Source organism: Ischnura elegans, chromosome 9, assembly GCF_921293095.1.
Source record: "Ischnura elegans chromosome 9, ioIscEleg1.1, whole genome shotgun sequence".
NCBI lineage: Eukaryota > Metazoa > Arthropoda > Insecta > Odonata > Coenagrionidae > Ischnura > Ischnura elegans.
In genome coordinates, this window is record NC_060254.1 from 74821768 (window position 1) to 74848889 (window position 27122).

Consider the following 27122-nt stretch of genomic DNA (forward strand, 5'->3'; position numbering starts at 1 on the left):
GCTCGTGTTCATAAGCCTTAATGATGACTGTCTCGTTAATATTACGTCCTCGCGTTGTATCAAGGTCTATAGGAATCAAGGCGGAAAATGCCCAAAGCCCATTCTTAGACGGATCTCAATCACTGATTTGCTCAACCACGAACTTTTAGGATGTTCTTTCCTTTTCGTGAGTCATAAAGTGTGCTCATCATCTGGAGTAAATCGCTGATAACTTGAGGCCAATTTATAAAAAAATAATTAGCAACGAATTAAAATTAAGCGCAAATGGTTACCGAAATATATCAGTAAACAATCAAATCAAGACGAGCAAAATATAAGAAAAAAAATAAAATTAATATTACTATTGCATTATATTGCGTAAACTCCCAGCATGGAGCCCCACTACACGCATGCCCAACTCAAACTAGCGCTTAAGGCGGAATCGAATCGCGGCGCAAGCGAATCAAGGCGGAAAATGCCCAAAGCCCATTCTTAAACGGACCTCAACCAGCGATTCGCTCAACTACTAACTTCTGGGATGTTCTTTCCTTTTTGTGAGTGATGAAGTGTGATCATCATCTGTTGTGAATCGCTGATAACTTCCAACTTGAGGCCAGTTTATAGAAAAAAATTAGCAAAGAATTTAAATTAAGGGCAAAAGGTTACCCGCGTAGATCGTTAAGCAATCAAATCAAGACGAGTAAAATATAAGAAATAAAATAAAAATAATATTACTGTAGCATTATATTGCGTAAACTCCCCCCATAGAGCCTCATTATATGCATGCCTAACTCAAACTAGCGTGATGATTATAAGTATTCCAGTTAGTTTTAATAAGTCGATTGATAAATAATCGATCGCCCTTTCAAATGGATGCACAATTTAGTATACATAGATTATTAGCTTGGAATAGTAAATTCGCAATAATACTTATTAACCCCGACAAATGCACAAAAATATTTATCTTCTCGGCTGAAAATTGGACAAATCCTCCTCAAACCAGCAGGAATCTTACGAGCATGGTGCTTTTAAATTTTGAAAAGAGCCAGAAAAGAAACATCACTAGAAAAATTGAAGTGTGACATACGGGTGTATGCCGCGTGGTACATCGGATTTTGCCCCGACGCTTCGCGCCCGACGGCTGTGCACTTCATCAAGGTAATAGAGGTGACGTTTGGCGCTGTATGGTATTTTCAGCATCGCTAAACACCACCACCATTCAGGGAAAGAAATGACCAGCAGTCGGTAACGAAACGTCGGGGCCAAATACGATACACAATGCGACATACATCCGTATATCACTTTTTAATTTTTAAGTAGTTTCTTTTCTGGCTACTATCAAACTTTTTAAGCACCACACTCATTAGATTCTTTAATAAGATAAGACTTTTGTAATGCTGTTTCTTTAGCCGCGAAAGCTTGAATCAAGAAGCACAACAAAAGTATGGCTTGTGATTCGCCCTACCTCAAGCACTTTGAACAATGACCGGTTCGTAAACGTACCACGGTCTCCCATATAAATTTGTACTTCCCTTGGGATAAGATCCACGCCTCGGCATGATCAGTGAAATTTCTAGAGCAACCTATCGTGGGAAAGAAACCAGGGAACTCAAGACGCTCCCTTGTCAACGATGCCAACGAAGGTAGTGCATACTAAGAGAAAGAAGGGCTTTGAACTTTGGTGGCGCGAAAAAAAATGAAAGGAGAATCGTAGACACGGAACATCTGATCTCTCGCAAAGATTTCCGTGGGAGTTGGTAAAAGCAGAGATAGAAGAGAGAGATATCACTGTCTTTCAGGAAGGAAACGAACGGGGGGGAAACGGAAAGCAAGGCTCGTTGAGGAAGGAAAAGATGAATCCGATCAGGGATATCAGTTACGCTCTCGTCTCGACAACTCCAAACACTTTCGGCTCAATGGGGTCGTTCGCTAAGACCCGAAATAGCAATTTCATAAAATTATAAAAAATATAATAATAAATAAGTTAGATGGATGAGAGAGATAAGTCATGACGAAAAAAAAGACTTCCTCATTCAACCGTTTTCTCATAGAAACATTAAAATGAAAAAAAATCAAAACTTGCCGTCCATTTTTCAAGAGTTAGTGACGTCATTAAATTTAAGTATACCGGGACTAGCCACGGCGATAACTTTTACGGAGTCACCCGCAGTGTACATATAGTGCGAAAAATCCACAGAGGAAAAATCATTCGCCTTGACCGGGATTCGAACCCGAAAATTCCACAGGGGAGAATGACGCCTCGGTAGCTTAACTGGCTAAAGCACTCGGCCGGAAATCGAGGGATCCGGATTCGAAATCCGGTCAAGGCGAATGATTTTTCCTCTGTGGATTTTTCGCACGTCATTAAATTTCTGGTTCATAAACTCATATCCGCCCAGAGATATTCCTGCTCGCAATTTTTGAAGATATTTAGGTACGAGTGTCGCTCAAAATTCCGTTGTTTTACCTGTTTTTGTCTTTCTGATGCACTGATGATCAATATTTCATCGAAAATTAGGAAAACCGCCAAAACAGTGACTGAGTTGACCACACGATTGCGTTTATTCTCCACTGTGAGTAAACTCGGCAGCGATCTTACGAAAATTTTTTCATGCCCAAATTTTCTTGCAAAATTAAAGCAATTTTTCATTACGTCATGCCTGTGGCTTGACCTTCAGCGCGCCCTTTGGCAAAATCCACGAAGTGGTTTTAAGTGGTAGACGAATAAATCATTTGGTGGAAAGACACTATCACATGACGTCTGGTAAGATGTTCATTTTTTGGGATTTACGGCCTCGTTAAAATTTATTAACCCAATTGTGAATAGTTGCAAACATAAAAGCAGATGTGGCATGAACTTTATGCAACTCAGCTTTGATTTCCTTCAGCTTTAACCCTTTCAAAAACAAGTGTTTAATCACCACACGAAACTCCCTTTTATCTATTTTTATAAGCAAATGAAAGTCTCTCACTACAAAATTGGTAACAACAATGAAACTATGGGATGGATACAGCTGAAACTTTGACAGCTGACTAGTCACGAATGCTCCTTTATGGTTAATATTAATTTTTGATACTAAGAGAGCAATTTCTCGCAGATTTCAAGGACTTATTGAACGAATCCCATACATACGTTGCTCCTATGGTAATCTTCATTAATTCAGTGAAATATTTTGGTGATACATCAACATGTTTCTTGATAATGACCTGTAGTCAAATAGCTACACAGGAAGGTAACAGGTCGGAATCTAACGTTTTTCAATTTCTAGGAGTTACCATGATGTAAAAGATGAAACTTCAGGGCAAGGATCGTTTTGGACAAGGAAATACATATATTTAAGAATACCGGGACTAACCACGGTGATATCTTTACGGAGTAACCCGCAATGCACAATTTGTGCGAAAAATCCAGGACATACGAGCGGGTTGGAAGCCAAGGGGTACAAGTGATTTTTTTTCTCTCAAAAGAGTTAGGTAAAGTTAATTGTCATAATCAATACACAAAAATCTGGTTGCCAAGGTAAACGAATGAGACTCAGTTCTGTGCTGACATCGAGTGAAAAATCAAAAGCACTGCTAAGTATCTAATTGATCTCGTTTGTTTCCTATACCTAATTTCTGTACCTAACTGAGTGTAGAAAAGAGAAATCACTTGTACCCCTTGGATTCGAACCCACTCATATGTAAACGCATTATCATTCCCTGTCGATTTTTATGATACTTTCGTGTAAATTACGGACAGTAGGCGTCCATTTTCGCACCCGTCTCTTTCTGTCAGGCTATTTCGATATGCTTAAAAAATAAACTAATGATAGGATTAAGTTTTCGCAAGCTTCAACAACATATTTTTGAAAATTCAACGGTAAAAAAAGGATCAACCCACAACGATGAAAAAATTGCGAACGAGCCAATGGGAAAGTGAGAGTGTCTTTCATTTCATTCAACCAATTAAGCGCCAGGTGCCTGCAGTTCATGTGCCAAATCTGCCGAGGCGGGCTCGCCAGCCATTGATACGAACCCTCTGAATGGCCTTTGCTTAAGCGAAGTAATTAAAAGGGCTCATCACTCCAACTCTATCGCCATGTCTGGCAAAGATGGAGGATGTGGCATCGTTACAGTATTGTTTTTGCCAAAAATTCATACACAAGCAACGAGGCGCGAGCCGAAAATCACAGATCTAAAATATATGTCTAACCTTAGCGGCTTCCACAGACAAAGTAAACAATGAATACAAATGAAAATTTTATCATACTGCAGACGCATGAATATCAAAATGATGAAAGAATTGGCAATCGGACTACCTACACAAGCGAGGATTTAGATAAAAAATTTAATTCCCGTTTTTTATTTTCGAGAACACCTCTTCTTTAAATTGAACTCGGCTGTACATGCTGAACTTAAAAATGTTCATGTAACAACGAAAAAATATATATTCTGCAAATATAGATTCTGTAGAAATATAGAAAGGTCTTAATGCACCTAATGTGAACTCCAACGGTCACTTCAAATATTCATTCAGTAGCCGTGAGAATGGGTAACGAGTCGGTACCCGAAATGTCGGCGTTCTTACAAAATCTTAAGCGCGCGGAACCGCATAAAGCTTTTTTCGGTGGTATGGAAATAAATAAACTACTCTAGAGGCACTTTTTAATTGCAGAGAGCAAGTCAAAGGCAATTTATATAAAGCACGGCACGGTAAAGTGAACAAAAATTCGATTCCATTATCACTGTCTTTTAACTCTATATTAATTTCTGAACACTCCTCGTACCCACAGTGGTGAGGTTGGGCCGGTACGGGCCGGTTGTGCGTACCCCCTAAAATATAAACTAGCTATAAGCATACCGGTTAAACTACCTTTTTAAATCTATAAAAAATAACCCTGCTATAAATTGTCCAATGGATTTCAGAAAGAAAAATCAGAAATGATTATTTACTAGTTCAGAGTTATCTCGTGGCACAACTTGGATCTAATGTAAGTGTGCTAATTTCAAGCGTATATAAAATTATCTCAATTTTTCCCCCTTTTTTATAAAATTCACTCAAGTTTGCTATAGCTGCGATTTGGTCTAAGATACCTATAGCATACCATACTGACATTTTAATCGCGGCCGGATGTATAATACATGCTCAGCTGTTGGCAATTTTGGGTGAGTACCGCCTAAATTTTTATCCCAACTACAGCACTGCGTACCCATAACTGCTTATGCTTCCGAGAGCATCGGAGATAACGATGGATTACGTGAGGGAACGAGGCGAAGTAGCGAGAAAAGACGCACGCACGGCGCGCGAATTTCGTCCGCTTGCATCACCCGAGTCCAAATAGCATCGCCAAGCACGCGAGCAATCCAATTCACGCGAGCGAAATAAAAAAACGGGAGCTCATGAATTACGCAACGTAGAGGAGCGATGAGATATATACGCAAGCCTTAGTCATACCTGGAGTTATTTTCGCATTGGAACGCTAACTCGATAAGCGATCGCGTCGCGGATGGACGCAATTAATGCACAATAATTATTTTAATAAGGAACACTCCATCATCATCAATGACAACATGAATTGACTCCACCGAAAACGAATTCCCGCTGCACAGCGGGCTGAAATCGAAAAAAGCTGGCCAAAAATGTTTTTTTATTTTCGCTTTTAATTTTGGAAAAAAAGATTATATTTTATAATAATAGAAAATCATTTCACGCATTGCTGAAATAATTTTATTTATAAAGTCTTTCATTGGACTAGGATAGTTTTTTCAAGTGTATATAAAATTATCTCAATTTTTTTCCCCCTTTTTTATAATTTTCACTCAATTATTTTGCTTTAGCTGCGTTTTGGTGTAAGAAACGTATAGCATACCATTCTGAAAATGAACATATTTAGAATAGTTTTGTTAATAGCGCACTGATAATATCTAAACAGAAATATCTCAAGAGAACCGAAACGCTTCGCGATGGCAGGATTGGAAAAACAAAAGAACAGCTGGCGGCGAGACAAAATATTTTTCCTCCAATTTTCTACACTGCATCAGTGGCGTATGTAGGAATATGCTTTGGGGTGATGAGGCACGACCACCGAGAGACCTCATGGATGAGGGCGCCTGACGGGGCGACACCCCTAGGCAACTTTGGTTTAAGATACCTATCCCAGATAGCACAAAGTAAGTGAGTTAACCGTTTCTTATGGTTTTCTTACGGAAAAAATTGATAAGCAGCTTATCGTAAGCTAAGGGACTTATATAAGGCAAGGGTAAGACGTTAGGGACGTTTAGGTAAGGAATGCCGTCAAATATCCTCAGGCAATGTAAGTCACTTCTGTTGGAGCGCCAAAGGCGGCTGAACAGCGTACTACACATGCTACGCGGCTCATCTTGACATGAATTTAAAGGCTATTGGGGAAATTTAGCGAGTTTTTATAAGGGCTGAACAACTGATAACAGATTTTCCCGTAAATAGAAAAAAATTAATAACTGCAAGCAACCGGCTAGTGAAGATATAAAGCATAGTACAAGTACTCTATCCATGCGGCGGAAAGAAAAAAAAATAACACCAGCGTGGATCCGAACGTGCGACCCCCGGAACCGAAGTACTACATGCTAACCACTACACCACAGAAGTTGTTGAGAACAAGTGGCGTAATTACTAATTAAATATCCAATTATGTAAAAAAAAACTTGTTTGGCATGTGCATGAAATACTGAATTTATTCAAGGTCCATACATTTTAACATTTATGAATTTTAAATTATGGTTTGATAACCCGATGACTACAATACGTATATTAGATGTTCCTTCCGGCATTTTTATATTATTCTACGCTGGTATTCTTGTGAAATTGTGTTTTTCTTACGACCTTCGTTAAGCTATCAGTTCATAAATGTGAATGATTTTCAAATTATGGCGGTATGATGTTATTTCTCCTCATAATATAGAAGCGCCAATAATAAAAACATTGTTTTAATGCATAAAGGCCTTAATTAACACTCTGTAACGATGGGATAATAACAGCATCTACGGAAGTGCTGAAAGTTTGGCATCCATTTTGCCATTACTCTGGATGTTTGTCGCCCTGGCCGTAAGAAACCCATAACAAGCTTACTTGAGAAGCGACTTCCTTATTTCTTCCTTTCACCTTATCTCAATGACTTATAATGTGCTAGCTGGGATAGCAGGGGGTCGCCCGTTGTCGGGAAAATTTTTGAAAAATGACATGCCTGGAAATACATTTTATATCATTTTGGCTCTAAAAATTTAACTTTAAGCAGATGCAGTTAAGATACATCAAAAATAGGCAATAGTTTTAACTAATTTTTTGAAGTGAAAACTTCTTTAGCGGCGTTAAGCACTTATGCAGGAAGGGGGAAAAGCATAGAATTCGCGTGAGCGTCACCGACCCGACACCGCGATCGCTACAGCGAGATATAAATTTAACTCTTAAAATTCACCTCTAAGAATCACATCCTCGGTAGTATAGTGGTCAGTATCCCCGCCTGTCACGCGGGAGACCGGGGTTCGATTCCCCGCCGGGGAGAAATTTTTTCTCTTCTCATACAATTTAAAAAATTTTACAATGGATATTTCAACTACGCAGGCTGACTAGGTATAGTAAATAAACATTGTTAATATATAGACTGTTAAAGTCTTTTTGTTTTAAAAATATTAACATTGAAAATAAAAATCTATAGTGTATATTGTATAAGTTCATTAAATATAAAGAGCTCGTGCATGAACGTGCAGAAGAGTGTACACGCTATAAAAATACAGGTCAGTACAATTTAAGGCAGTTTCTTTTATGTGCATAGTGAACAATTATAGGTTTAAAGCATATTAAATAAGAGAAATAAAAGCATATTATATTTTAATATATAAATGATGTTACTTTCTATTCATACACATCGTATTTTTAATAAATATTTAATAATAAACAGTTTGCTGAAAAAAATAATTTCAATTTTTGTTGAAAAATGAGTATTATTAGAAAAATTAATTCTTTAATAATATTAAATCTATATAAAAAATAAATGGATAATAATTATTTCAGTTTTCACTTCTGTCGGCCAGTCCCACGACTTCCCCGTTTTTTTATTTCTCTAAGGCCTTGGGGGGGGATCTATCCCCTCATCCCCCCATAGTTACGCCACTGATCTACATGATACCCAACGAGCCACCTCGACGGTGTTTTGCAAAGGGTGATCAACCACCACCTTGTCATAGGATTCCCATGTGCACACCACACGGTCATACAAATGTTACGCATATGAAGCCAGAACATGCAAAACATGCTGTTTGAAATACTAGGAAAATTCAGAGACAAAATTAAGGAATATACTCAAGAGGCTACATGACAGGTTAACTAACTTATTTGTAAGTCCGGGCGCTGCCGTTATACTACCGTATCGATCAGATCTGTTATGTTCCACACTCTATCTCTCTTAGGTATTATATTTTGCGATCTGATCTGATGGTAGTATGCTGGCGTTCGAAAGATACGGTTAATTTCGTCGGAAAATAAATGCTCTGTTTTGAATTTACAAAAATGAAATTACAAAAAGTGAAATTGCATTTTTGAAAATGCATTTACAAAAGAGGTTTAGCCCAGCTTACGATTGTTCCCTAATTAGTAATGACTCGAAAAATTACCATTTTTACCTTGATTCTTTGACTGCGTAATTAAAATCAAAGTCGCCACTTGTGATCCGTCCATGACATTCGATTCATAACGAACACAAAGATGAAATGATTTACAGTCTGAAGTACACGCTAATCATATATGTAAATCAGAATCTTAAGATTAAATACGCGACGGCCCAGCTCAGCTATTCAGCTACTCCCCTACTTCCAGAATACGTAGAGTGTGAGTATTTAGTACCGAACGGAGATAATTGTTAAACAGGGTGATCGGGAGAAATATTTCAGTTAAGGTAGGGGGAAAAGTTCAAGCATTTCAGTCCCATAAACAGGTATCAGAACTACTTAATCAGCAAACAACGATTACACAAGCATTTTATGTATGAGATACATTTTTTAAATTATCACGGAGGCATAAAAAAAGTGGTGAAATTCAGCAAAGGAATAAAATTTAACTCCTTCCTGCAGAAAAGATGATTTCTACTACGGTAAATGGTTACAATTTCAATATCTGGAAATAGACATTAATTAACGAGCCGATGAAGCATTATATTCACTTCACACCACTCGAGGACAGTGAAAGTAGTGAAACCCATGAAACGTGTCGCTACACCCGCTAAAACGACTTATTGCATTGCTTTCTCTTTTTCCATATCATTGTTTTCCAGTACACCTCACCCAGATTTATTTGCAGTATGAATAACCTTATTTTCATCTCTACCCTTATACAGATTTATTTTATATGTATTTACGATGACAGTAGCGTAGTTGTTGACGTAGCCTTATTTTTCATGGAACGATGCATACTTACACTTGGTGGAAGGTCACATATAAGGTGGAATAATCTTTCGATTTCTTTTTATTATAGTATTCTACCGATTAAGGTAGGTTTCCATGGAGTATTCAAGAAGTGATCTGGGAGCCTCCCTTCCCTTCCAGCACTGCCTTCTTCAATTCACTGTAAGGCCTACTCCCTTTCAATCTATCTAAGAATCCAATTCTTTTCCTTCCCCTCCCTCGTTTCCCCAACATTCTACCCTCTAACACCATTTTCAACATCCCCCCACCGCTAAGCACTAACTCCATCCATACCTTCTGTCTCCTCCGTATCTCATCTAAAAGCTGCCTCTCCTCGCCAACCATATCCAGCACTTCGTCGTTCCTTTTCCTCTCCGTCCATTTCACCCTCTTCATTCTTCTCCATACCCACATCTCGAATGCCTCCAATCTTCTCTTGCCTTCTTTCCTCAGTGTCCACGTTTCCGCACCGTAGAGAGCTACACTCCAAATCAAAAACTTCACTAACCTTTTCTTTAAACTCTTACATAGCGATCCTCTCAGAAGCTCCTTCCTGTTCATGAACGCCTCCTTCGCTAATGCCATTCTCTTCCTGATGTCCTTACTACTGTATCCGTTTTCCTCTAACGTACTGCCTAAATAGTTGAATTGCTCAACCTGCTCAAGTTTTTCACCACCCACCTTTATCTTGAGTCTCACATTCCTCGCTCCCGATGCTTTACAAAACCTCTTTCGATTTCGGCGATTAAAAAAAATAGGAAACCACCCTATTCCCTCTAATCCCACGAAATCCACTCGTATGGAATTTTATGCTGTATTCCGATGAAAAGTCATTACCTACTAAACAGCCTCAGTTCACCCGCAGGGTATTATGCAGACGTAGATATAGGTAATGAAACACGACCTAAATGAGATAGTGGCGACATCAAATGGAACGGCGAAAAACCCTAAAATCGCGACGGCGAGGAACGGAAACCTACTCCACCGATTCATTCTCGCGGGCAATCAAGATTTCGTGGTCGGATGGCAACCTTGGCTGGGTGAGAAGCAGGTGAGACTGGGGAGGAGGAGGAGATATTAGTCACATTGAGAGGAATTGGGAAAGACGCCGAAGGTTAGCATCTGAATGACTCACCCTCTCAGATCATCATCGCTTTTTCTTCCTTTCCATTGATTTGTGATCATAACCAGAGGAAATATATCAAAGGGTATGTATTTCAACAGGTATCGAAGGAAGGAAACAATTCAGCAAGTAGGAACTGCGTAAGAAGCAAGGTTCTTCACGGCAGCGAGGCATTGAAGTTTATAGTACATCTACATTGGCAGATTGCATTTATGAGTAGTTGGCAAGTTTTGCCTTTTACTTGAATTTATATGTATAAATTGTTAGTTGCAGAAATGTTTCTCGGGTTTTCCACCGGTTGATGTCGTCCATGTCTCCCGACGTTTCGGGCAGCGACTTGCCGATCATCCTTAGGGGATCTTCCGAAGAAGCATACATTAAGAAGCATTCCGAAGAAGCATTCATTCGGATGATCCCCTGAGGATGATCAGCAAGTCGCTGCTCGAAACGTCGGGAGACATGGACGACATCAACCGGTGGAAAACCCGAGAAACTTTTCTGCAACTGATACGCCGGGAAAAACTAAAATCATCCATAAATTGTTACTATTGGAAACATTTTCATGACCTTATCGATACCTCTACTGCAAAAACGATCGCCCACCGAATCAAATCCGCTCATCTAATTGCCCAACAGTACGAATCCGCTCAGCTGGCAGTGTCCGGAGCATAAACGCTCATCTACGATGCCGAAAAGGAGAACAATTACCAACAAATCCAAAACACATAAGGGAAAAAAGAAAAAAAATAACATGTACATAGTCGACCCTGCGAGAGCAGTCTTTAATTACATTCATGACACGCAAACAAGTACGAGGAATCAGAGTTCCATTATGTTTACTCGGGTTACTCATGAAAATGTAAACGACGAAAAATCATCCTCGTTGACCACATGTTCGTAAGCTTAAGCATATTACAGATGAATCTGGTCAGCCAACGTATTGAAATATTCATTAGTATTAGCGTATCCATACCTCCACTGCACAAACCCTCTACAATCGCCCACCGAATCGAATCCGGTCGCCTAGTAGCCCAACAACATGAATCTGCTCAGCTTGCAGTGTCCGGAGCATAAACGCTCACATCCAATCTTGGGGAATAGGAGATGAGCTAGCTGAGCACTGCTAGCTGAGCGGATTCGTATTGTTGGGCTACTAGATGAGCGGATTTGATTCGGTGGACGATTGTTGAGCGTCTTTGCAGTGGAGGTATCGGTATGGTGTGCATGTGGGAATCTTCTTCCATGCTGCATGCTGGTGAATGATCATCCCCCACTAAACACCCCAGAGGTGGCTCGCAGATTATTCTGTAAAGATGTACATCCATATAATACCGTGCCAGCCACCTTAATGGTGTTTGGCGGGGGGAGAGTGAACACTGAACTCTACACCAATACGCAGCAATATGCTACGTCTTATTAGTCGCCGGAAAAAATGGGCCATAACACAGGTAAGCAGGCGGTGTGAGCTCTCACTGACCTTGAATTTCTTCATTTAAGTACACTAAAACTTTGCAACTAATACAAATTATTGAGTGTATAAATATCCCTGCAGCTACATAAAGGCCTGTTTGTACGGTACATTAACATGTACGGGTTAATGTCTAAATGTATGAACGCGAGAATGAACGCCAAAATGCACCGTGTAACCACCCAACGTGCGCGAATGCATGCACAGAAAATAGAACCTGTTCTTATTTGGTTCATGCATTCGTACATGTTCCGTTCTGGTCCACAAAAATCATTCATGCAAACAGACATTAACTCGTAAGTGTTAATGTATAGTTTAAACAGGCATTAAAACTGGTTCGATTCCGAAAAGGAAAACAAGGACCAACAAGCCCAAACCAGAAAAGGGAAAAAATAAAAATAATATATGCATTATGTAGACCTAGCTAGAGCAGCGATTAATCACATTGATGACACTTCTGTAACTATACCTCATAGCCCAAGGATGGAACGAAATCTTAAATCTCTCTGTTCTGCAGTCTATTTCTTTCAACTCCCTCTCGTGGTCTCTTCTACCAGTATTATGGGACTCAAGACGCTAAGGTATTGAAAATGTGGTGGACCAGAAGAATGATGAAGATGAAACGATTAACCGAGTAATGAAGAAATACTTGAAGATAAAGGACGCCTCCTGCAAAACAAAACGCTAAAAGACCAAACCACTGAATGAATGAGGAAAACAATAGGGTGGTTTCCTATTAATTTTTTATTGCCTAAATCTAAAGATTATTACCCCTGGAGTACGTATTTCACGCTTTTATATTTTTAAATTACTATATATCTATTTTTCGAGATTTAATAAAAAGTGAACATTTTCAAGCGCGAGAATACGCGACGGCTAAGTATGAATGCTGGGAAAAGCCCTTGTGAGGTCATTATGGTTACGGCTGCCGCCGTGTGAGGCCACCTTGGTGCGAGGCTATGAGCGCCGCCACGAGGCGGGCTGCTAGACGGTAGCGCTTGGCTTAAATAAAGAATATAAATACCCTATCAAACGAAGGAAACTTTCCGAACATAGGCTATGTTAATAGGTGATTACTAAGAGATGCTTCCCTGGGCTCTGTGCCTCATGCATGCATTGGTAATCTCAGACGATTTACTCCCATTTACTCGTATAGAAACTAGGTCCCTGTGACTTCACGTGGAGTGGCATCGTATGGGCGCCAAACTGGCCTTTTTCAAATGCGGTTAAAATTGACCATTGCCATTCGGCTGAACGGGGATTTCTAAAACCAAATAATTTGTATATTATGAATACACTAATGGTGGGCAACGAATCGCAATCAATGCCTTCCGTTTTCTTTGGCGAAGGAAACTACCCAATTGTTAGAAGAATTTTTCCTTAAAATATTCCTTAAGGATGTAAAAGAGAATAAATGCGTTAATTTGAAAACGCTATCTTTAAGGAAAGTGGAGTGGAGGGCAGGATCAAATTTCTCAGGCTGTTTAATGGCAACTGTTCTAGTCAACGGAAACAGATAACTAGAATCGCGCCTCATCTCTTATCTCGATCGTTCCTCTCCCAGCCTTCCTTATTTTTTATTAGATAATGAGGCAATTAGTCACTTCCAACAGAGTCACCATAAGTCTCCTCCTCCTCCTTTCAGCATTTAATTCAAGCTTGTCCAATTCCACTCATAATGCCCGTTTTGAAACGAAAATTCATTGAAACATTTCATTTTATTGTACTTAATTGTCTTGGTTGATGTTCTCTTAGAGGTTGTTATTAATACATTAAATATGCAATGGAATTTGTGCATAATTTTTCTAATTATCAACTGTTAGTTTTTGCAGACAGTTATAAATGAATATATTTTGTAAGAGTTACTTTAACCATTGTTTTAAGAATTCTTTAACTAATAGGGTGGTTTCCTTCATCAAAGAAAACGAAAGGCATTGATTGCGATTCGTTACCCACCATTAGTGTATTCATAATATAAAAAATTATTTTGTTTTAGAAATACCGGGTTAGACGAATGGCAATAGTCCATTTTTATCCTCATTTGAAAAGGGCCAGATTGGCGCCCATGCGATGCTACTCCACGTGACGTCACAAGGACCTAGTTTCTATACGAGAAGATAGGAGTTATACATCGTCTGAGGTTACCAATGCATGCATGAGGCACAGAGCTCAGGGAAACATGTCTTAATAATCACTTATTAAAACTGGCTAAGGTCGGAAAGTTTTCCTCGTTTGATAAGTTATTAATAATCCTTATTTAAGCCAAGCGCTACCAGCCAGCAGGGTACCATGCTACCCGCTAGCAGCCTGCGTCGTATCAGCGCTAAGCCTCCGCAGGGCGGCAACGGGAACCAGAAATACGTCACGCGGAGAGACTTCCCTGCATTCATACTTAAGCGTCGCGTTTTCGCGCGCTTGAAAATTTTCACTTTTCATTCAATCGCGAAAAATAGGTATTGTCATTTAAAAATCTAAAAGCGTGAAATACGTACTCCAGGAGTAATAATCTTTCGATGTAGGCAATAAAAAATAATAGGAAACCACCCTATTTTACATTTTGAAATTGGGTAACTCACCCGTAAATAAACTTATTATTATTATTCCGTAAAAATTTATCACCGTGGCTAGTCCCGGTATACTTAAATGAACTTATTATTACTAATACACTGTTATTATTAAGAAGCCAAGCATAAAATTATACTACAACCTGAAATTTCCGATCCACAAATTCCAAGTTAACAACTCTTAATCATCATAATTTAATCGTAATTAAAATTCGAGACTAATATAGTTGATGATAGATTAAATTGCAGGAAATAAATACATTCCTATTCATCCTACAACTGAATCGTACGATGTAGTTTTAATGGTCATACTGAATTTGGCTTTTGAATCACAAAACATATTTTTCATAATTTTCCTAAAAGCAAAATATGAGCTGATTCCAATATAAAGAACAAAGTGCTAGTGATACTGCAAGGCTAAAAGATGTTTACTAGTGACTAATTGTAAGTGTATCTTACGACCGTATATATTTTTAATGGCAACTCGAATACCTGGTGCCATAAATGCCATAAAAAAATATCTACTTGTTCCAAATCATACCTTTCATTATGGAGAAGTAAAATTATTATTACCGCATAAATCTTAGTCATTGCATAAGCAGCGTAACAAGAAGAAAGTGAATTGAGAAACACTTCAATTTTCCTTAAACAAGGAAGAATATTTAATTGTGGAATGAAAACACATTCTTCAGCACTTCCAAATGAAAGAACTTTCATTTCTCAGGAGAGAGAAATCATAATTAAGACCACAATTATAGCAGAAAGAGTTTCCCAGAAGCTAAATGTACTTAACATACACGCGTGATATTGCAAATTACTCCTCGGTTGCTAGGAAACGATTCGCGTTTGGCTAGCAATCCGGTTCCGTCAAAACAATGGAATTCCACTCTGGATGTTCTTCGTGGTTGAATGCGCGGGAGAGTTGTAGAATTAAAGCAACTCCGATTCAGGAATTCCTCAAAGGCTTTCGACGATTGTTCTAACACGACCACAAGGCATCAATTCAAGAGCAATGACCTCTCATGCACTCGAAAGGTACGGGCCATTAAAGCCGAAGAGTGAAAGTACACAATGCCAAAATGAAAAATGACTTTGATGACTACAGATTTTATCCATGCGTAACCATAGTAATTAAGGGATCCTTTCCCAATAGGCAGACAACGATAAAAAATAACGATAATATAATGGGATGACAACAAAAGGAGAATCTTAAGAATTGCTTCGATTTTCACACATATTATAGCTCAAAATATTTTGATTCGAATCACTCAGAAACTTAACATTGGCATTCGCCACGTAATGAAACTATATGGATGGGTAAACGGTTGAAGTTCAAGATAAAATGCAGTCTCAATAGTACAATTAAGCGTTAAAATTATAAATCCAAATATTTTTATTAGGACCACGCAGACATATTAAATATGAATTTGTCAAATAATGAAATTATATGTTTAATATGCGAAATAAGCACTTGAAATTTTTTGTCCACGTGCGAAATTGCAACTGTTTATTTCAAAATGGAAAAATTCGACTTCATTACGCTTCGATCTTCGGATTTTACGTTTAGGTAAGCAGTTGATTTTTTGCTACTTAGATTACAAAATTTTGGGATGAAAAGGAAAACCTATGGGGAAACGGGCCCAAAAGAACGAAAACAAAAACTTAGCGAAAAATTCAGTGAAGGGAGCATAATTCTTGTATTATGCCACCTACAAAACTTAATTTTTAGTTGAGAAGCCTTGAAACACATGGCTCAGCCTAGATAGGACGGTGCTACTCCCCAAGCAACAAGTAAATAGGTCGGGAGCCACTAGTGACTCGGAGGCCACACGATATGCCTCACTACTGGCCGGTTGCAAGAAACTTTCGCTATTGGTTCGATAGCTATGGGTCTCATAAAGTTATGGAACTCATAACTCTTTAACCCCACTCATTCGGCCCGATAAGTTATGGAACGGTTTATGGGACTCATAAAGTTATTGAACGTTCCTGCGACGCAAATTGTTTGGTTCCTATGCCTTATGAGTCCCATAGCTTTATTGGATACATATGTATCGTTCCAGGAACGATACATATGTATCCAATAAAGCTATGGAACTTCCTGCAACCGGCCCTACGACACTCAGATTGCTATAGAGCAATGCAGAGCACCTGTTCCTCAGCGTGACACAGAGAATATAATTCTGTTGCCGCGCAACATGTGTTAATCCTGCATATCGATGGCCAAGTTCTAACAACACGTATCTCAAAAATAGCAACTTTTCAGGAAAGCAAAAGAAAAGATATATATTTTCAATTGTACACTGAAATTAAAAACCAAAATTTCATAAAACTGATACAGAAGCATGCATTTGCAAACAAAGAGTTGTGTTTTCAATGTAACTAAATTATACACGATGCTGATGTCTCTTTAACTTATTTATTCAACTGCATTGGTAACTAGTCAACAACCTTTTTCTTACCCTTGACAACCCTTTGTTTATTTATACACTTCAACACATAATGTTGTAGATTTAAATTAATATTTCGTTAAAATAATTACTATTAACTTCAACAGTTTTGCTTGAATTTTATTTTTTTTAATGAGTGGGTTGGAAGCCAAGGGGTGCAAGTGATTTCTCTTTTCTGTACAGAGTTAGGCACAGATATTAGGTATAGAAAACAAACGAGATCAACTAGATACTTAGTAAAGCATTTGATTTTCCACTCGTTGTCAGCACAGAACAGAGACTCAATCGTTTCCCTTGGCAACCAGGTTTTTGTGTATTTATTATGACAATTAACTTTACCTAACTCTTTAGAGAGAAAAAAATCACTTGTACCCCTTAGCTTCCAGCCCACTCAAATGTCATTACACTTTGTTTACGATACCTGTCTCAAACAGGCCAAATTTTAAGGTACGTGCTGTTAGAACTAAGCCATCGATATGGGAAATAATGTCTGCCCTAACATTGGTCCCACTATCCTCCCGTAGGAATTTTCATGATATTTCCTTAATTTACAATGACTTAAATGGCAAGTTCCGATCCTCGGAAACACTGCCTTTCTTATCACTCCACACTCCCACCCGCTCCTTCCGTAATAACCACCGACTACACCAACCTAAATTCCGTCTTTCTCTCTCACAGAGATCACTTTTTTACAGACTCCCTACCTCCTTCAATACCATTTCAACTACTCACCCTTCCCTGGATCTTTCAATGCCCATCAGATCATTCAAGAGGCAGCTTCGAACATCTACCTTCTGAATCTTTTTTTCCTTTAATATACTTTTTGTAGTTGATATTTGTTAAAGCTGCAGATTTTAAGTTGTCTGTTCAATGTAAAGGCCGTTTTGGCTGTTTTTGAATCATTCAATAAATAAATGAATGATAAACGACAAACATGACCTATTTATTTAAAACAAAACACGATATCAGGAAAAAATTGACAAATTCTGGAAATAACAGGTCAAGGTAATCGTAAATTGGATTTCGTTAAAAGAATGCTAAGAAAAAGTGACGGCAAAGTGAGAGAAATTAGCTACTTTGCCTCGTTCGACCCCATTTGGAATACGCTACCAGTGTTAGGGATCCTCATGGAGTATCTTAAAAATAGAGTTAAAACGCGTAGAACAGAGAAAAGCTGCCAGGTACGTGAAAAGTCTAGTTAATGTTACTGACCACTTATAACAACTCGGATAGGAATCACTGTCAGACCGTACACTGAAAACTAGACTAAACCTATTATTTAATTCAAGGGCAGTGTATTTTCCGACGAAGTTAGCCAAATCTTACAAACGCCAAAATACCACGAATTCACGTCATATACATAAAATAAGAGAGTTAGACAGTGCAACAGATAGATTTAGAATGTCATTTTTGTCTGTTTTAAAGAACAATTAAATAAAATGCTTGCATAAAACGTTCAACCGTCTCATAAAAAGTTAGTATTATTAAAAAAAATCAAAATTTTACATTTATAAAAAAATTCTAACGCATTGTTTCTAATATTAAAATTTCACATTAACTTTAAAAAGCAACCAACCTTAGAGGCTCCATTTAATTTTTTTAAATTTTCTCTTAGTATAACGAACATTATGATCATTTTTTGCCAACATTACTTCGATATTTTTAATATCAATCAACACATTTCCTAAACCTGCACAAATATTGCGGGTGAATTTATTAATGGTATGTTATTTTGATTATTCAACCTGAAAAATGGGGGCCTCTTTTATTTTTTTGATATTTTATAGTTTTTTTTTAATGCAGAGAGAGAGTTGCCCGCTGGAGGCGATGTACAACTGTTCTCCTCACCTTGGTGACGTCAGCGGGAAATCTCGGGGGCTGGAATGCTTCGTCTTCCCCTCCTCCTTATATATTCTCTCCTCCGCCGCCTCTTCTTTTTTCTCGGCCAAGCTACGCTGCCTCCGCGGTGCGTCTGGCGTCGAGAGCGGTCACGTGTCTGTGGGCTTGCTTCCCAAGAAACAATAGGGAGGGAGGGACACTCACCAAGCAAGCGTGGAAGAAGACACAAACAACACAACGCGAGAGAGAAGAATTCACTCAAACACACCTAGCACACACGCACCAACAGAGCTGATTCTTCTATGGAACGGCCACCGTCACTATAGCACTTCTGCCTCACCTGACGAAAGAAGCAGCAGGTACTGACGCCACCGCTGTTATTTATGACAGTTCCCCTTCTTCTTTTCCTCTCGGAGACGTGTACCTACTACCTACCTACTTACTCCGCGCGAACAACATCTGGTCTCGGCTAAACCGTATTTCTCGCAAGAATTCCTCCTTTTCTAAGTCCAGAACCAAGTTTTACCTAGGTCAAAGCACTGGGAGAGTATTCTTAATATTTCCGTAAGACTTCGCTGAGAAATTTGGCACAGAAAACTCTGTTCCTCTCGAACAACAGAAGGTCTCAACTAATTTCTGTTTTTTTCTTTCCTAATCCTTCTAGGTCGTATCTATTGGCGAATTTAATCACACCAGTCGATTCACTTGCAGAATATTTTCTCCTTATTCACATGACTCCGTTGAAAAACTTTTCTGAATTCTCCAGTTGAGTTAAATTATACGCAAATACGGCACAGTTTGACACTTTTCATCAAACAATTGCAAAAAGAACAATAGATTCTAACACTTTATAAACAAGCGAAGTCAACAATGAAAAACCGAGATTTGTCGATTGTTGTGGAACTCAAACCTTACGCTCAACGATAATAAAGGCGCAACAATGTACCTACGATGCCTCACGGACTGTCGAAGATAGTTTTGGGGCTTCTGGACTTCCTGTGAAAGCCCAGCCCGAGTTGGTATCTCTCGATTCCCCGACCACACGAGGTGGGTAACGGGACATGGGAGGGATCGGAGAAAAAGAACGAAACAGGTACGAGGCGGTGAGACTGCCTTCTTGCTTGTAGAAGATGAAACGCGGGGAAATACGTCAGCATTCAAGGCACGGGATGAAGAAATCCACAAAAAAGTTGTTACCTCGATCAAAAAATGAGGAATTGAAAAACGGTAGGCCGGGCTGCGCAAGAACTATCAAATATAGTCAACTTTCAAAAATGTTTTGAATAAACGATTCGCTCTGCTCGTATAACGAATAGCTACCTACTGTTCGTTTTGGTTAATTTCAAACCAAACAAATTATGAAGCTACCAAGAAAATAGATGAAACACTAGCCGCCGGAAGAAAAAACAAACAAACTGTTTTCAAAATCCATAATCAGAAATCACTGCCGTCCGTGAGGATTTGTTTACGAATTCAAAAAATTATATTCCAGTATAACTTTAAACAAATATTGTCGGCCGTACACAGTAAATTTCCTTTCGGCCAAATCGCCAAAAAACTAGAATAATTTTTCCTGTGTTATCATTCACAAAACGCGCGTATCCTCAGGTGCTATCACCGTCACTTCTTGAACGATGCAGAATAATATTTCTTAGAATTGTGACATAGAAATCGTATTGCACTCAGCTGCAATAGCTTCTTTTCACAGCACATTAAATCCAGGGAGAGCTTTCACAATGCCTTTAGTTTTTTTCAGGCTGACACTTCAAACCTAAATTATTATAATCCAGAATGTTTGTCATCTAGGCACTTTCTTTCCTCCAGAAGCAAGAACGTCGGAAAAACTGAAGATGACACCCATCGAAAACTCCTTTTAGGAGCACAGCGAAACACAGAATCGGTTTAAAGCTCTTAAGTATTGTCCACCAGCAAGCTTATCCTCATGCAATGTAATTCAAAATTTTGGTTGTCCAGTTTAGACTCAGTTACTGATATTGAAAAACACTGCTTCAATCTAGCAACTCAGCACAGCAAAACGCGGAGTTTATATACTTCTTGTAGTTTTGCACTCTGACACGACGATCCTCAATTGTTGTAATCCAAAATTTTGGTCGCCTGAGCACTTCTTTCTTTACAAGATCGTTGAAAATACCGGAGCACAAGAAAAACTTGTCAAGAAGAAGGGCTTCTACCTAGCAACACAGACTGGCAAAACACGAAGTTGATTCACTTCTTGCATTACTGTCCTGCAACACGACAATCTCCAATTGTTGTAATCCAAAATTTTGGTCGTCCAAGCACTTATTTCTTGACAATATCGTTGGAAAAACCGGAACACTAACCAACTTGTCGAGTAGACGGACTTCTGCCGACGAGGAAAAGCACCGAACACACGGGAGAGGAGAAACTGGCTTTCAGAAACACCGCCAACGCGCTGAAGAGAACGGAGACGAACGATCGTGCACTACACCAACTGGTCTCCCTCCCGACTGAAACACAGCACACGGAGCCGAGATATCGCTCAGGACGGAAAGGGGAGGGGAGAGGTAGGCGGGCGGAAACGTAAGGGGTGTGAGGAGGAGGTTGAGGTGACTCTAAAGAGGGGGTGAGGGGGGAAGATTGAGAGATTTTTTTTTTACAAAACCGCGCCGTGACGGTTCACAACGGCGTGCGGGGGAGTGTGAGGTACGAGTCGGATCTGCGCATGCGCCAAGGTGATTTCCCCCTACCTCCCACTTCAACAACACCTCGCAACGCGGGCTCCCTGCCTACCTGCCTGGCAACGTATTGTAGGTTGGCGGCCAAACGCCAAGAGAAGGGGTTCTTCTTCCCGCCCCGTTCATGGTTAATGGCCGAGAATGTGGCCAAGTAAAAGGATTAAGCGATTAAATAAGAGGATAACAAAGAGGGAACCACGGAAGGGGACACATTCCGCAGCTGGAGGGAGAAGGAAGAGGAGGGTTTTCGGATAATTACCTCTGCGGTCAAGCACTGAACCGCACACCCCTTGTGGAGTCCACTTTTGTTTCCAAAAATTTCCACTCCAAAGTTAGGCGACAAAATAGAGGCTCATTTCGAGGGTTTTTCAGGCATACGACGAACTTTTCCGTTCATTCGCATCTAAACTAAAAATCAATGTATAAATAATACACTTGAGTGTTTCAGGAGGAATTTGCAATTCGGCTACGGGCGTACAGACAGTGTTACCCAGATGTTAAGCGAATTAGGCTGGGAGCCATTGGAGACTCGGAGGCTGCGCGCTAGGCTTAGATTGTTTGAACAATTGAGAATGGATATCTTTAAGAGCGACACAGAGAACATAATATTAGAGCCACACTATATTTCCAGGTCCGATAGAAGCGATAAATTAAGAGAGTTATTTTCCCGAACGGATAGATATGGGAATTCGTTTTTCCCCCGAACCATAAACGACTTTAATAAACGCTAGTCCCAACCTTGTTAGAGCACTTCATTTTTTTTTGCTGTAAACGGCTGGTGTCCAAACACCCCCTGCCACACGCCTTTTAGGCGGCTTGCGGAGTATTATGTAGATGTAGAATACTTCAGCATGTGGTAATGGAGACAATTTAAAGCATTTTTTGTCCATAAAAATGGGGTCGCAACTCCTTAGTTACTAAGCTATGGCAACGCAAACATTTTTATGCACATTTCAGATACCTTAAAAACGGTTTTTCTTGGGAATCCAGAATTTTCGACATATTATTTAATTCTCTGAATTTTTAAGGACATTAAATTATTATGTATTGGCGAAAATGTGGTATTATAGTTGCCTGAAACATTTAATCCATGATCTTATTTAAACGAGAGCTTTGATCGAGTGTCAACAATACGATGGCGAAATATCACCCGTTATGAGATTAATTAAGAGGCAACCCGCATGGAACTCAAGCACCCTCCCGAACCAAATTTTGGCTACATCTACATCTAAAAAATACCCTGCGAGCCACCTATAGGATGTTTGGCAGGGGGTGATCAATCGCCAGCACGCAAGAGGATTCTCACATGCACACCACACGATATGCATAAAAATTTTACGCTTACGAGCAAAACGTATATGAGTATGAATGATATCATTGATAATAAAATTACAACATGGACTATGATCATCACAAGTAATCGTCCTGTTAGTACACTTCCCTGGAAGCAAGATAGTCTACCAAAAGTAAAGATCTTTCGTCTGATAGCTTCGTTCATCCTCTTGATACAAGTCCAACTTCTCATTTTCCTCCAAACATAAAGTCTTATCATATTCTTCCCTCCTCTTAATTCCTGAAGTATTTTCCTATGCTACAATTTTGACATTATTTCATCCCTCCCATAACTACTTCGTCTATTGGTATGGTATGGTCTTTGGAGGAGGCGACCGACAGCCAAGGTCATTTGCGCCATGAGGGAAGGGTATGGAAGGAAGGGTGGAGAGAAACCCGGCGTCGGCTTTAGCCTGCTCCTAACGAAAGGCGCCAAGGGGACCACGGCTTAACGTCCCATCCGACGGACGGAGTGTTGTCCTTGATATGTCCTCCACACAACATTCAAGCAGGGATCGGGCAGTCTCTTAAAATTCTCTGCCACCGTCGGGATTTGAACCCGATCCCACCGGGTGGGTAGCCAACACTCTAGCCACCACACCAACCCGATTCCCCTACTTCGTCAATTGCTCATAATAGTGCGCGAAGATAAAATTTTTAAAATTTGCTGCGCAGTGTTGTGAAGAAAGCAAAATATATGAGCGAATATAACAAGTTCTCTGAGTAGGGGCGCAGCTAAGAATTAAGGCTAGGGGGGGTTTTAGGCGCAACTAATACTTACGGGTGTGAGCGTTTTGCATACCCACCATGGTAAGCAGGAGTTGCCCTCCTCCAGAAAATTTTTAAGATTAATGGTTCGAAATGGCGAGTTTTACGGCTTTCTGAGGGATATTTGATTATTCCTAAAACTATTCTACAAGTAATACCGATCCAATTAAGGAAAATGGATTACACTTAAAAATTTCTCTGAGTACTGGGGGGGGGGGGGGGTTTATCCCCCAAAACCTCACCCCCTCGCTGCGCCACTGTCTTTGAGTATGTTTTGTTTCCAGTGAAAACTTTAAAAACTTAACCGACGAAGAGTCGAAGGAAAATCAATCAGGCGTCTCAACACCGATTGTACACATTCAGGGGGAAAGGTGAGTCACAGTGCTTTGAGAGAGCACTTCAAAGATCCGCCATAACATTCCATCGTCAGGATGATGACGATCTAAGATGATTACAAAACAGACTACGGGAGCGTAGAGATGACTGATACGGATAAAAGACGAGATACTCCAGCATCGAGAGAAAATGAAGAATTTTCAACGGAGAGTAATTAATAATAATGATAATAACTTCTTTATTTTTCAAGCTAATTTAGGGCAACATTGTCCTCTCTTAAAATTAACTTGGTTGACAATCACAAACATCTATGCCCAGGACGGTTGTCAATCCACCCAGGCGGGATTCGAACCCGCGACCTCTATGTTAGCAGTCGGGAACTTTACCCCGGCGCCACCGATAATGCAATATCGCGAATCGGCGTCTCTTTCTACATTTTCAATTGATTCTCCTTTCCGTAAAATGCTATCTTGGGCTATTCCACAGCTAATTTCGTTCTTGTTTCCCCCATCGCCAGTTATACTGCTCAAAAAATTACAGATTTCTGATCAGTAGAGCATTAAAGAAATTGGGATTCTTCAGGCGTGTTTTTGGAAGGTTTTCGTATGAAAGAGTAACAAAGAAGTGCTATTTCGCACTTGCAAGATCAGTGGCGTAGCCAGGAATTTCGTTCGGGGGGGTCCAAAACCAGGGGAGAGGGGAAAGCGGAGCTTTTCATTTCGGTTAAACATCGGTCACTCGAAAAATCGATTTCGACCGACATTTTTCCATCGCTATGCCAACACTGCGTCACGATACTCCGATGCACCTTACGGTTATGCGTCATTTGCATCGTTAACAGGACACTGGCCTGAAACGGTTGGAATGATGAAATCTTTCACAGCTTAAAGTTTTTTTTTCCTATTTTAATATTAGCCTTTACTCCTTGCCTACTGCTGCAAACTAATATCCAAGTTTTCTCCTTTATAGTCACCCGCCAGAATCAACCGCGAGATTTCCTCAAAGTACTCTCTTCATGAGACACACCTCTGACGCAAGATATTTGGCCAATCGACGGTGGATTGCAGCGAAAGGATGTCCTTCGATATTTGTCATAGTCATCCTCTTCTTCACGATTCCCACAACTTGGCGATAGCGACAACACGACCAACATGACTTTGTGCGAGGAAGATGACCTCATAGGATGTAAGCTAAGCGTTAGAGCTGGGAATATCACGTAGCAGGACGTGTGCTGAATAATTTCGTTCAATCTCCGTCGAAAATACATCACCACGGCCTGAAATAAAATTTTCGCCATAAATATTTGGGAAGATAGGTATCACCGAATTAAGAATATTAGTTTCTAGCCGTCTTATTGTATTCATTTCTTCAAACCGAGGGTTGTTTTGAATAGGAGGGGCTAGAGCTCACTCCGGGCTAAGCCACCGACGTGTCATCAACATTATCATAATTATTAATCAACAATCCTAAGATTGGTTTGATGCAGCTCTCCACTTCTCTCTCCTATCCGCTAATCTCTTCATAGCTACGTATTTCTTCTCTTTTAAATCCTCTACAACAATGGTTCCCAACCTTTTCTTGTTTGAGGCACCCTTGGAAAGTCTTTCAAAAGTTACCGGCACCCTTATAAGGAAATAGATATTTAAAATCTCCGTAGCTTTTTTAATATTATTTATTTATTTGTTTCATTTCGAGAGTTTGCATGCAACAACACCTTATACCTAGTCCTAGATGATATGATAATACTGTTTACACTGATTCTGCCTAAATAAAAAAATAGTATTACGATACAAATATGTAATGTGAAATTTTGGCGGCACCCTCAAAAGATCTCACGGCACCCCTTAGTGCCGCGGCACACCGGTTGGGAACCACTGCTCTACAACCTGTCCTATGTAACTCATTCGGGGCCGTCCCTTGCCCTTCTTCTCGTCCAAATATCCTTCTACGTTGTCTTCATCAGGACATTATGCCTCATAATGTGACCAACTAAGTTGCCCCGTCTTCTCCTGAAGATTTTTAGAAGGGTTCTCATTTCTCCCACTCTACTGAGAACTTTCTCATTACTCACACGGTCGATCCAATTTATCTTTGGGTAATTCAACACAGACAAGTGACATTTTCAACCCGACCATATCAGATTTATGTCAGATATGGTTTATTCAATGATCCTAGTAGGAGATGGCAAAATGCCAATTTGCAGAGGTAAATGACGATTTTGGCAAAAGTTACAGGTCCGCAAATGTTGGACATTTATCGACATTTCAGCGTGTCTAAAGGTAAAGAACTATAATTCTGGTTCTATACGACGTAAAAAATGAAACTTATATTTTTGGAAACATAATATGTAGGGCTTTACATTGATATGCAACATTACCTATTTATAAGAATTTCAATACTCGTGGTCATCGACCTTGACCTTTGACCTTGAATATCTCAAAATGCCCTGTTCAATTTTTTAAATAAAAATATACGTCATTGACCATACATTTTACCATACAAATGCAAAATATTCGGGTGTCACACTTTAGGCATCATGCTCAAAAAATAATTTTTCTACAGCTCAATACAACCAAAATACAAGAATTACCACTTCAATATGAAATGCCCATTCCGTCAACGTCCATGTCTCGCTCCCAGAGAGAAACATTCCCATGATAAAAAAAAATTAGAGGTAGTTTGCCTGTTACTTTCTTCGATCCATATCACACCCCAAAGATTTTAAAATCGGGGTATCCAAGGGCTTCACCTGGAATTTGATACCGTCTCCCTCCGTTCAGCTGCCCAACTCCCTGACAACCACTTAACAATCACGAAATACTAACAGTTCTCAAGTAGTGGATTTAATTTTCAATCAGATTTGTAACTGAGAATCAGTATAAATAGTGATATTAAAATAACTCTCATTTCATATATATTTGTAGTGTTTTAATCGTGTTTTTATTTCTGCATCTGATGTAACTAATCTAAGAAAGCGTATACTTGCTAAATTATGAAAGAAGCTGAAGGCTAAATTCCTAAGGAACTGGGTTTTAGTGTTTAACTTTCTTCAGATTTCTATATCTCAACACTCCAAAAAATTTTACAACCTCATATTTAACAAATAATAGAGAGAAAGTAATAAATTAT

The 27122-nt window shown here is 39.5% G+C and overlaps 1 protein-coding gene and 1 non-coding gene across 6 annotated transcripts in view; one reads left to right on the plus strand and one right to left on the minus strand.

The window, feature by feature from the left end:
• Positions 1–27122, minus strand: part of LOC124165736 (rab11 family-interacting protein 4B) — a 569850-nt gene that overhangs the window by 359004 nt on the left and 183724 nt on the right. Inside the window, exon 1 of one of the 5 annotated variants that reach the window (XM_046543224.1) lies at positions 18850–21325. The exons of the other annotated variants lie outside the window; for them this stretch is intronic. The gene's annotated coding sequence lies outside the window, so the exon portion shown is untranslated. Of the gene's footprint in view, positions 1–18849; positions 21326–27122 lie in introns of those variants that run through there. 5 annotated transcript variants of the gene reach the window in all.
• On the plus strand, positions 7430–7501 carry Trnad-guc. Its single transcript has one exon. It is a non-coding gene; the product is annotated as a tRNA-Asp (tRNA).